Consider the following 13088-nt stretch of genomic DNA (forward strand, 5'->3'; position numbering starts at 1 on the left):
ATTGTAGGCCATCATAATTTCAAAAGCTGGTAAATGTGGCAGTAAGTACAGTATATTGTTGAGGGAACAGAAAATTTTGCAGTTTAGTAAGAGACTTATTGAACTCCAACATTAATTACTCAAAGGGTAAGACTGGGTTCAATAACATTAAGAAAATACATATATTACGGCTGTCCATGCAAGACAAAAAGGAGAGAACTAGTACGTCAGATAGGAGAGAAGTAGCATGTCTGCTACAGATTTACCTTAGTAACTCTTTTAAGAAATTCTGACTAAAATTTTAGAAAAACTTGTACTTTGAAATCAATCAAAATGTAACAAAACTATATCATAAAGCAAGCATCAGTATTTTCTTGTTAAAAGAGAAGAATATATTGTGTGAGGTTCCCCAGGAGTCTCACAGCCTTAGTTATTAAGAACCTGGATGATGGAATGAAGAATATATGTATTACACCTGCAGACAATGTCATGCTGGAAGGATCTGGTAGTTCCCCTGAAGTTAAACCTTGTATGTAGTGTGGGAAGAACTTACTTTTCCTTTTAACCAGCAGGTTGTAACACATCTCAGAGAGACATCACTATGATAACTGAACTGTATTGCTGTGTGCCTGTATGTGAGGGTATTTGCCATCAGCTCACAAGGAACACACATGATGAGGAGCACAGCGTCTAACATGAAGGGAGAGGAAAGATTTCAAAAGCCAAGCTGTGTTATACTCAGGCTACCTCTTTGTAAGTTTGGCAAAGCTTGCACTAGGAACAGTTTCACCTTGAGGGAGCAGACATCACTGAGGAGCTCCGAGGACTGCAGAGGTATGAGCAACATCTTCATCAGAGACAGATTTTCTTCCTCCTGTGCTGTTACACATTTGTGTTATTTTAGATATAAACATGCACATCTCAGAAACCACATTTATAAAAATACAAGGCAAGAATGAGAAGGTGAGAGGAAAACAACAGGAGCAGCCTGGTGTAATACAGAGGGGACAAATAACCACACAGTGTCAAGTTCCACTCATTTCTAGCTTTCTTATAAGACAGGGAGAAGGGTATTACATTTGCAGGTGCACTGCTGCTACCAACAGCAGATGTGTATTCTCAAAATGAAGAAAGCTTTGCTGTTTACTCATACAGACATCTTTAAGATGTAGAGTAAAATCAGAACACAGTGGGAAGAGAAGGATGGTACCACCACTGCCACTCAGAATTGGGCACCCCAGAGGAGTCAAGATACACCCAGGATGACCTATTTAGAAGAAAGTGTTGATGTGCAGTAGGGAAAAGAGAGCATTTGGTAGCTCTGTGCTGAAGTACCATTCAGACTGGAGTAGGACACGGTCACCTGAAGGACCACCTGTCCTGGGAGGAGAAGCACAGGCTCAACCACAGGCACAGCAAGTCCTATCACTCAAGCACTTCCCATGCAAACATCAGCACAGCACAGGGTCACAGCCTCTCTGCTGCCCTGGGATGAGCTGAGCTCAGGGTACCTCTTAGAGGACTGGGCTGGAGCACCCACAGCTCTGCTCGTTCCTGCCATACAAAAGTTCAGGCCAGTGATGAATGTGGAATTATATAAAACTCATGGAAGTCTGATCTTAAGAGACAGAAGCAGCTACAGTGTCTGCTGAAATCAGAAAACTCCATTTAGTTTTTCTTCTTGTATTTCTTCTAAATTGTAGGAAGACTTAGAAAGAATGGAGGGATGAGGCATAGGTTGAAGCACCAATCTGCCCAGACTAGAAATCTCACAAACGCCCTTTTGCGTCAACCAACAGCCTCCAGATGTACTATTGCATTGCCAAGCCCAAGGAGCTCTTTTTGCTCTGTGGTTTGCTGTACTAACTTCAGTCTTGTGCTGTCAAAATGTGACAGGAAATTTGAGCCATCTCATGTCCCACCAACAGTCTGAGAAAAGTGAGTTCACTTCACCCCATATTAGATCATGTAGACAAAAGGTAAACTATATTAGGAGATATAAATTGCTAGTGGCTTTTTCATGTCTCTAATAATACTACGCTAACATGGAGACTCAGTGGTTGAGGAGGAGTTTCCCTTGTTTTGTTTTGCTTTGAAAATTATTTATTTTAATGTTTCTGTTTCATTAGAGGGGGAAAAAAAGATTTGCATTGTTTTCGGTGGGAGAATAAGATTTTAACTGTATTAGCAAAAAGCCAGAATCTTGGTTCTTGAATAAGCAAGAACAATTATTTGAAATATTTGCATATAATAAGAAGCATATTCATGTCAAGGGGGAAATAAGCCATCAGCTTACTTTTCAATATAATCATGTAATCATTTTTTCCAGACCTAACATTTTACTAAAAGATATATGACTGAGAGATGAAAAAAGAACTAATGATGTTCTGTGTTTCGTTTTCTCCAAAAGGTATAAAAAATAGATGCGAACCCATTGGCTAAAATGAGGCTGGCCATTTATAGAACAATTTTTTATGAGAGTGGAGTTTTTGTTTCCTTTTGTTAAACTTGATTAAAAAAATGAGACTTCTTTAAGTCTCACTTAAAGGTGATTGCTTTCAAATTAGTGAGATTACTGGCAGCAAATTTCATTGATTCCTTCTAGTCATTATGTTTAGGCCTGATGAGTGCAGAGGAAAATTTTACTTGCCTGCATAGGCTTTGCAGGAACTTTTGGTTCTGTTAATTCCTTTTTCTGAACACTAAAAGGCTTTTATCAGTTTTTTAACTCAGTACCACAATTTAGGCCCCTAAGTAAGGGCAGCTGAGCCACGCTACGCCGTGCTGTGACAGTTGTGCAGTCCTGGCTGCTGGATTCACAGCTTGGCCATCTCCCAGCTGCACACAACTACAAAATCTGATGTGCTTCATTCCCTGGATTCCTCTGGGAGGACATGCCAACATGGGCACAGAGGGAACCTGGGTGGGCTAGCCTGGATGACCAGGGGACCAGGACTACCCAAGCTGCAGTGTAGACATAGCCATGGTGCCCACATAACTGCCTTCTCACTTGCGTTTTCTGAGTCCTAACACCACTGAAACATTGCCACATGGCTCCGGGCAAGAAGGTGGCGTGCATCTTTGCCATCCTGAAACACCATCTATAACACCTGTCAGTGTAAACGTGATCAAAATATCCATGACCTTGGGAGGAAGTTCCTGTGGGCACAATCTCCCTGTGACTTCATACTTCACAGATGCCACAGGATCAGGTCTGAAAACTTTGTTTATGTTGCTCAATGTGGAGTCCAAATGTTCAGCACGTGCCAGGAATGCCCTCTGCAAACAGCTCTCGAGCCTTCACGTTGTGACTTTCTGAACTTTCTTCTGTATTTCCCTTCGTTTCTCTTTGAAGCGCAATTTACATCACAGGCAGCAGTGGGAAGCTGAGAATTCACAGATCCCACAGATTTAATGTTAGTTTGCTTGGGAAAAGGATGGAGCAAAAATTGCCTAAAAACTAAATAAGCACTTTCAGATTAATAAATATTAATAGCAAAGCTTTGCACTTATAGAGCAGCTGCCATCTGGAGGTCTTGCCTGGCTTCATAAATATTAACAATCCAGTTCCATCAAAATCTATCAGAATATTTCCACTGGGAGTCTATGAAAATGGGTCTTGGTGTTGGGTTTTTTGGTGATTATTATTTTTCACCCCCTCTTCTGACTCATAGCAATCCTGTCCCTCCTTGGATCTTGTCAGGCATTGGAGCACGTGCTCTGGACAGGCCTCCATCTGAACATCTCTCCTTGATTTCTGAGCTTAATTAGCTGTGAAGTGATTCCTTTTTTCAAGAGGTGGTGACTCCCTATGCGTTTGTTTTTCCCCTCCTCTACAAGCAAGAGGGAGAGCCGATCAGAAAAGTGTTATTGTCAGTAACAAGCATATCTGCGTCAGCTGGAAGTCCAGGCTATTCCTGAAAGCAGGATTCAAAGCCCTTCTTCTTTTATTTCCTGCACCCCTCTACCTGTTAACTATTTCCCTGCTGCCAGAGGTCCCCTGTGTTACAGAAAGGCTCTGATCAGAAACAGCAGCATTAACATGAACACAAATCAGATCTTCATTAAAAGAGTGTTCAAAATGAGGAGGTAGAAGGTGATGTAACACCTTGAAAGGAATTGTATCTGTCAAAATTGTAGATTTTCTTTTTTTTTTTTCCTTGACTTTCTCCAATGGCAGCACTTCTGTGAAGAGTCAAAACCCTGCACTGCAAGTTGGCTGGATGTGCGGCTCTGGAAGAGTCACAAGATCCTGCATAGTTCCAAGGCATCACCAGAAGCAGAGCTGCTGTTTCCCATGACACAAGGTGACATTTGAGTTGTGAAGTCAGCAGGAGCCCAGAGCTGCCATCTCACATAGAAGCCAAATTTGGTCAGTCAAATAACATTTGTTTTCCCATTAGGGTACTTTTTTATTTGTTCATGCAGGTTATTTGCTTGTTTTACTCTCTCTTGCCTTTTTTCTTGCTTCCTCAAATATTAATTCATCGAATAATTTCTCTCAGGGTATCCACAGTGCCAAAAGAAGGTCTAACATAACTCTGTGGAGAGGGAATTTTCTGCAGTCTTGTTTGTTGTTGATGAAGGGTTTGCTTTGTTTTCATTTCATGGATGCAACCACTGCTCTAGACTGTAACACACTGCTGGACACTGTTCTGGTTTTGCAGTTTCCAATGGACAGTATCTGTTTTTAAAATAAGTTTTAAGAGACTTTTGACTTTTTTGGTATTAACTTTAAACAATTTGTTCTTTTCTTGCTTCATTTTCTTTATAGAAAAATAAATATTTGAGACTGGATGTTAGCAGGGAAGATTGTTTTCCTTTCTCCCGCTTCCCTCATCTCTAAATGAATGAACACATGGTCAAGTAATGAGCTCATAGGATGACTTGGCAGGTTTTTTGGAAAAAAGGAAAATAATGAAGAAAGGAGTATAGTTGTTAAAAAAGTCAAACAAATCATGGCTTGTACATTCAGACAGGAATATAAGATTCAACCTTGATTTAAAAAAAAACACACAAAATAACATTGTGGAGTAGTCTGGGTCATCATGCTTTTAAAACACAAAAATTCAAAGAAATTTTTAAAAAATCAATTCTGCATCACAAAAGCCAGGATGCTAACACTGTCTGCAAGGTATCCAAGCCTATAATGTGGATCAGAAGCCAATATTCTTGCTAATAGAATCGTAGAATCATAGAATCATTTAGGTTGGAACAGACCTTTAAGATCATCAAGTCCAACCCTTAACCTAACACTGCCAAGTCCACCACTAAACCATGTCCCTAAGTGCCTCATCCACACATCTTTTAGATACCTCCAGGGATGGCAACTCAACCACCTCCCTGGGCAGCCTGTTCCAATGTCTGACAACCCTTTCAGTGAAGAAGTTTTTCCTAATATCCAAAGTAAACCTCCCCTGGCGCAACTTGAGACCATTTCCTCTTGTCCTATCACTTGTCACTTCAAAGAAAAGACCAGCAGCACCCACCTCTCTACAGCCTCCTTTCAGGTAGTTGTAGAGAGCAATGAGGTCTCCCCTCAGCCTCCTCTTCTCCAGGCTAAACAACCCCAGCTCTCTCAACTGCTCCTCGTAAGGCTTGTGCTCTAAACCCTTCAACAACTTCATCACCCTTCTCTGGACACGTTCCTGCACCTCAATGTCCTTCTTGCAGTGAGGGGCCCAAAACTGAACACAGGATTCAAGGTGCAGCATCACCAGCGCCGAGTACAAGGGTACAATCACATCCCTAGTCCTGCTGGCCACACTATTTCTGATGCAAGCCAGGATGCCATTGGCCTTCTTGGCCACTTGGGCACACTGCTGGCTCATATTCAGCTGGCTGTCAATCAACACCCCCAGGTCCTTTTCTGCGGGGCAGCTTTCCAGCCACTCTTCCCCAAGCCTGGAGCGTTGCATGGGGTTGTTGTGACACAAGTGTAGGACTCGGCACTTGGCCTTGTTGAACCTCATACAATTGGCCTCGGCCCATCCATCCAGCCTGTCCAGATCCCTCTGCAGAGCCTTCCGACCCTCAAGCAGATCAACACTCCCGCCCAGCTTGCTGTCATCTGCAGACTTACTGAGGGAGCACTCGATCCCCTCATCCAGGTCATTGATAAAGATATTGAACAAGACCGGCCCCAATACTGAGCCCTGGGGGACACCACTTGTGACTGACCGCCAACTGGATTTAACTCCCTTCACCACAACCCTTTGGGCCCGGCCATCCGGCCAGTTTTTTACCCAGCGAAGAGTGCGCCCGTCCAAGCCATGAGCAGCCAGTTTCTCCAGGAGAATGCTGTGGGAAACGGTGTCAAAGGCTTTACTAAAGTCTAGGTAGACTATATCCACAGCCTTTCCCTTGTCCACTAAGTTCGTCACTTTGTCATAGAAGGAGATCAGGTTAGTCAGGCAGGACCTGCCTTTCATCAATCCATGCTGACTGTTCCTGATCTCCTGGTTGTCCTGCACATGCCACGTGATGGCACTCAGGACGATCTGCTGCATAATCTTCCCCGGGACTGAAGTCAGGCTGACAGGCCTGTAGTTCCCCGAAACCTCCTTACGGCCCTTCTTGTAGATGGGCGTCACATTGGCAAGCCTCCAGTCATCTGGGACCTCCCCTGTTAACCAGGACTGTTGAGAAATGATGGAGAGTGGCTTGGCAAGCTCCTCCGCCAGCTCCCGCAGTACCCTTGGTAGGGAGAGAGCGGGAGGATCATTTCAGTTGCCTTGTTCTCAGTGCTTTGTGTAATGTTTTTGTCCTGAATAAATGGTTTCACAAGTGAGCTGTTGAAATAAATTGCATTTAAATGACCTAAAAAATGAATTGTGAACAGGACCTTCGCAGTTTAAAGGAGAAACGTGAGGTTCAGTTCTTTTCTTCTTGTATCTGAAAGCCCTGAATAACTTGTAGAACAGCACACATACAATATAAATGCTGCAGCATCTTTGTTTGCTTAGAGAATTTGCAGATGAACTCAGTATAAAGTCAATCCATCCTCAGCTAATACTCCAGCTGAGCCCAGGGTGTGAATTTATGTGATTACTTTCTACAGTGCCTTCCGTGGCTGAGGTTTACCTTCAAAATCTAAGCATTTTACCATCAATCACCTATCAAAAGTGATTCTTATATTTTAGGAAGTTGTAGCTAAAAACAATCCACTCATAGCTACCAGAACAGTGACCTACAGCACACAACATGCAAAGAGGGGTTAAAAGATCTGTGCTTGTTTAGTCTAGTAAAAAGGAGGCTAAGATGCTTGCTGGCAGTGGCCACTGTCTGCTCTTATTATGATACCTGTGCTGTCTTTTTTGAACCAGGGGAACAGCAGCACAAACATACTGCGAGCAGGGGTTAGTCCCTCAGGTAAGCGTCGGAGATCCAGAGTCACGGACAACACAACTCAGCCAACTTGACCTATTAGTTCCTTCTGCTGGCTGAAACTGCTAACATTAATTCACACCAGAGAGCAGTCAGAGCAAGGATGTCATTGCACATAGACCAGCCATCAGCTGCCAGGCACTACCAATGCTTAATTCCTACCTGACCCGACTCATTTCCTAGATACGAAAGAGTCTGCACTTCACTGACTCTTCTTTGGGCTAGCCAGTCCTGCCTTACAATCCTGCCAAGAAATATAAATAGCTTTAAAATAACACATTTTTTTTGACTGCTCAGGATTTGACCTCTGACATCGATAACATGAGAGGAGAGGCAGCTTTAGATGAAAGTAAACAGCCTGGACCTTCTGAAAAGGGAGTTCACTGCTGAAATTTCACTGTTAAGTTCATACCACAAAACCCAGTTTATGTACCTCTCTCTGCTGTCAGAAAAACATTCTCCTCACTTTTCCCATGTGCCCTGGTGATTTTGTAGGGATTCCTCCATAAGAGCCACTTTTCCTTTTTCTTTTTTTCTTTTTTCTTTCTTCTTTTTTTTTTTATTTTCTTTCTCCTTTTTTTTCTTTTTTTCCCTTTTTCTTTAAAAAGAAAGAAAAGAAAACACAAACAAGCTGAATGGCATTCAGACTGCAGGACCTCTCCTTTAGTCCCCCACTGGGACATTTTTGCTCACATTCCTCCCCGGACTTCCTTTTCCTGCACCTCTGCAGGCTCATTTTAGCCACAACCACCGCTTTCTGTCACAAGGTACGGATTTTCAGCCCTTTTGCTGAAGCAGCGCTAGCATCAGCCACTGGGACTAGGGATATCCCTTCTTCCCAGTTAGGGTTAGAAAGAGCAGGAGTGCTGTGGCCTTGATTAGTTGTGACAGAAAATGCTCCCAAGTGAAGGAAGGAGCAAAAAGGGGGGTGCCAGTATCAGGCCTTTGCTGGAATGTATTTTCCTTCCTGTAACACAATCCCTTCAGACCAGGGCTTGTGGGTGTGTGATGTGTGGCATCCTCTTCCTCCACTGTGTTTACGCAGGGCTCACTCAGCCCCATGGAGGTCAAAACTAAAATGTTCCCTCTCAAGCCTTTGTGGTGAGCCACCCACCTACCTAGCACTTAAATGTGCATCGCAGGCTACCTGAAAGCCTCCCATGTAATAGAGGCAAGTTTATATTTCTGTTCCTGGCCTTTTGGCTGTTGAAAGATATCTTGTGCTACAATACAGTGTCAGAGGGACATGCTTCTCCCAGTGCACTTCTGATTCATGAGAGGACAGTCTTTGCGACAGAAGCTGAGGGCTTAAGCAACCCCTTTTCCCCCGCTGGTGACCAGAGCTCTTGCTCTTAATGCTGCTTACAGATACTCATCTCTTGCACAAAATTGCCTTATCTTGCTCCCATAAAGGAGACTGTCTGAGATGCATCTGGGAGCGCTGGAGATGAATACATGTTTATCTGAGCCTCCCTCTTTCAGGATGCCTTAGCTCAGAGATAGGGGAAGGATGCTAGACCTTTTGTTTTCTCCTGTGAAGAAAAATCCAGGCTCTGGGAGGGGCTGAGAGACTTTAAACAAGAAATAAGTCCCAGAGCTGCACAAGGAAGAAATTGGGATGACAAAATGGTAAGGACATTTTTGGCTGTCTGTCTAGCTGTTTATCCAGGCACTGCTGTCTCCTTCCTCTTGCTCTTCCTGGAAATCAGGAGCCAAGCAGTGGCTGCCAAGGATTCCTTCCTACCTCAGCAATCGCAAAGCTCCTCTCCGTGGAGTATAAAAGGAGAGGAAGAAGCCAGTGCAAGTGTTAGGGATCCCAGGACATCACCCTCACCCCTTCCTTTACTTCCCATGGAGATGATTCCAGCTGCTGTTCTTATTCTGGTTTAGCTTCAGGCTACTTGCATTTGGGTGTCACCATGACAGAAGTTAGGGCTTCCAGTTCAAGCACTAAGAAAACTGAAGGAGCAAAGAGTAACACTAACAATAATAGCAATAATTATATTATAATAATTGTTATTAATAATAATAATAATTTGGCAGATGTTATATGGTGCAGAATGAGTCAGAGATAAGAGAGCAGGAGATGAAAAAAGGGCAGGAAAATATTCTGATGTGCTGTTAAATACCAAGGCCTAAGATAATCAGGCTTTTTCCCAGGTATTTTTGCTATCTTTTTGCTTTGGTTGCATTGTGCTTTCTTCTCAATGCAAATGCAAAACCCAGAACTCCTGCTGATATGGGGACATTCTTCAAAATAAATGCTAATAATATCTACCTCACCTTCCAGAGACAGGCTCTCATTTTGAACACAGTTTGTGATAGTTCCCAGTTTCACCCTCCAAACCACAGAACAAACTAATGCAAGCTACAGCCTGGAAAGAGAAACACACACTTCTAAATTAAGGCTTTAAAATAATCTCTACAAGTACTTAAAAAGAAACACAAGATTTGTGTTATTGTCATTATTATTACTCAACACATACCCAGGGAATCTAATCTAATATGCCACCCTGCCTTGCAATGTTGAAGTCCATCAAACCAAATTAATTAACCACGTGGAATTGATTAATTCCTTTGATACTACCCAGTTTGAGAACTGAGTGTTTGGGCTTTTTAAACCTTCAAACTGGCAGCTGGGAGAAATTATTTCTTTTAAAAAAATATGCAAATGAAAAAATGTTCATGCTGAAAAGAGTATTTTTCTGTCTTGCTCCAAGATTATTTAGGCTTTCTCCTCATTTTGTAATTTTTCCTATTATTACCTTTTTCTCTCTCTACCGTTCTAGATGTTGGGGTAGAATATAAGCATTATTTCAGGCCCAAATTAAGCCAAGGCAATAAAATGTTTAGAACAGAACCTAGGTATGGAATTAAGAGCAGACTAAGGAGCCCTTTTCTTCTCCATTAACACTGGCTGGTGTAATATGGGCTCTCACATCACATAGTGTCGTCATCATCAAGTGACTACATAGCCCTTTAGACTGGAACTGCATTTCAGGCCTGTTATTTCTTGTCTTGGCTCTGCAACCATGGAAAACAGCAGCTTTATACATATTTGTATATTTGTGATCATTTCTCCATTCAGGCATCTTTTCTTTAGGCCAAGGGCCTAAACCACCATTTTTTTCCCCCAACATTTTATCACCGGTCATGTTTACTAGAGCAATGATCATTCGCTTGGTCTCCCCTGAAGTCTCTTCAATTGCTTCATATCTTTTCTGCAGTGTAGTGTAGAAAGCTAGACACGGTAGTTCATCTAAAGCCTTGTCAATGTTCAGATACTTTCTATATTTTAAAGATTATACTTCTGCTTATATGTTTGTCTTTCGCATGGCATCATGAACATGACATGACTTGTTCAACTGTTATAACTCTTCAACTGTCCGAAGAACTGCTACCTATTCCCTATTTTTGGTTTGTGCACTTGATTTTTCCTTTCTCACTCTGGTGTCTCATACTTTCTATTTTTATATTATGTCATCCCAGATTTTTCCCAACCATGTCTCTAACATACCAGAATTAGTCTGAAATCTTATCTTCTTCTCCAGTGTCTTTGCAAGTCCCTCCCAGGTTACACACTACAGTTTTAATAAACATGATTTGTATTGCATCAGGCAGGTTATTAATGAAAAAGTTAAAAGATTTGGGCTATAAGCCTGCAGAATTACATGCAAAATATTATTCTGTTTGAAGATGGAATCACTGAATCACTACTTTTTCTCTCAGTTGATACCCACTGGATATCAGTTTCATCATATCAGCTTCCCTCCTTCGATTTTCTTTTGTTGTTTCACAGAGTCCCTGTGTATCCTGTCTCCACTAGCATGTTTTTTTTCACAACTGAGGACAGAAGACAGGAATAGGAAAATGGCCTGTGAGGTTTGACTCTTCAGTGTTCCTCAATGTCTGCCCACAAGTCTGCTGGACTCAATTTCTCCTGCTTCTTCACTTTGTTGCTAGGCTGATACAAAGTGCACAAAGCATCACCTCATTTTTTCTGGGGCCTGGGAAAATACATCTTCCTATTAAAGAACATAAATAGCTTCCTAGTATTGTCCCACCAATGATGAACCCAGTCATTTCCTTCTTCCTGGATGTACAAAAATGTTTGTCCAGCCATGACAGATTCCCCCTGTCTTGTTATTCACAGATTATGGGGATGTGTTACTTTGGGGGGAGCAAATAAAAAAAAAAAAAAATTTAGTCCAGACATATCAATAAAACTGAGCAGAATAAAGAATCAAAGTCTGGACTATTCAAAGATACCTAATTCGGTAAATACATGTTTTTGTTGTAATGTGCCAGTCACTGTGGTTTTCTTGTGTGTAATATATTTGCTTATATATACTTGCAAATCTTAGCTAACATTTCCAGACTACGGTCAGACCCCCTACTGCAGCACCTAATGTAGATTTAGTCTATATTATTATATCTATTGCCAAAAAGTAATGAGTAATATAGGCACAGATGGTGAGAGTCACATCACAGATGGTGGGATGCATGTCACCTAACTCGTAAAGTCTTCAGGATTAGAATGCATATCTAAAGTAGGTAGTCCAGACTCCCTTTATAGAGAGTGGACAGAAATAGGAATTTCTCAGTTGCAATTTGTCACAGCCTAAATTACATGTTTAAAAACGATTAGATGAATCATGGCCTGGAAAAAACTATTGCTTTCCCTTAGTCATAAAAGGAATCAACATGATCAATATTGCACATATTCAAACTTGAAAAAAAAGAATCTCAGCAGAAAGCTTGGAGCTGACATATCCCAGACAATCCACAGACAAAGAGAAGTTGTGTCCAGTTTATTGTCTTGTCTTCTCCTACTTTTCTTCGCTGACCTGATGGAAATAAACACGGCCTCTGGAAGTGCCACCATTCCCTGGGACCTGGAGTCTGTATTAAGGGCTCAAGCCCCTTCCCTTTGTGCTAAATGTCAGCAGAGGTGTGAGACCCAGCTGGATAATGCCACTATTCCAAGTTTCAAAACTGGGTCACAGAGGACAAAACATTAATTGTAAGTTCATATGACTAAGTTTTCTCTAAGAAGCAACCTTCTGAGTTGCCAGATTAAGTTGAAGGGATGTGTTACCAGGAAAGTGAAGGCATTTATCAGGCAAGGATCTTTAAGAGTACATCACTTGAAAATAATGTAATGCATGGCTTTGAAGGCATAATACAGCATCCTTGGAAGTGCAGGGGAGTGGATGTGACTTACACGGATTTCAGCAGGATCTTTAATACATCACTTTGCACAGGCAGGTGGCAAACAAGATCAGTGAAGGCAGGGAAGAGAAACAGGGCCTTAGGATGCAGAAGTCCAGAGATGTAACACTTAAGCACTGCAAGTACACAGAAATCATTGCTGGTAAACACAGCATGAGGACCTAGAAAAAGCAAGGCGTCTGTTATTACTTATCCGTGCTTTTCTTAGGCTTGATTCTGGATTAGCACAATTAATGGCAGCTCTTCAGAAAAAAAAGGGATTTGGTCAGGATATGCAGGATCAGACTCTCAGTTTGGAGAAGCCAAACCTTAAGTGTACTAGGTGAAACAAATAAAATATCAGGTAACTGCGAATGGTACTCGCTAGCTGGGGAACAACAAGCTGATGAAGAGACAGATTTCCAAGGTTTCAGAAAGCATACAGCAATACATCAGAAAAAAGCAGACAAACAAGCCCTCAGTTAAGCAAAAACCTTCAGTTTCTTTTAAAG

This window comes from Gavia stellata, chromosome 8 (assembly GCF_030936135.1).
Source record: "Gavia stellata isolate bGavSte3 chromosome 8, bGavSte3.hap2, whole genome shotgun sequence".
NCBI classification, from domain to species: domain Eukaryota; kingdom Metazoa; phylum Chordata; class Aves; order Gaviiformes; family Gaviidae; genus Gavia; species Gavia stellata.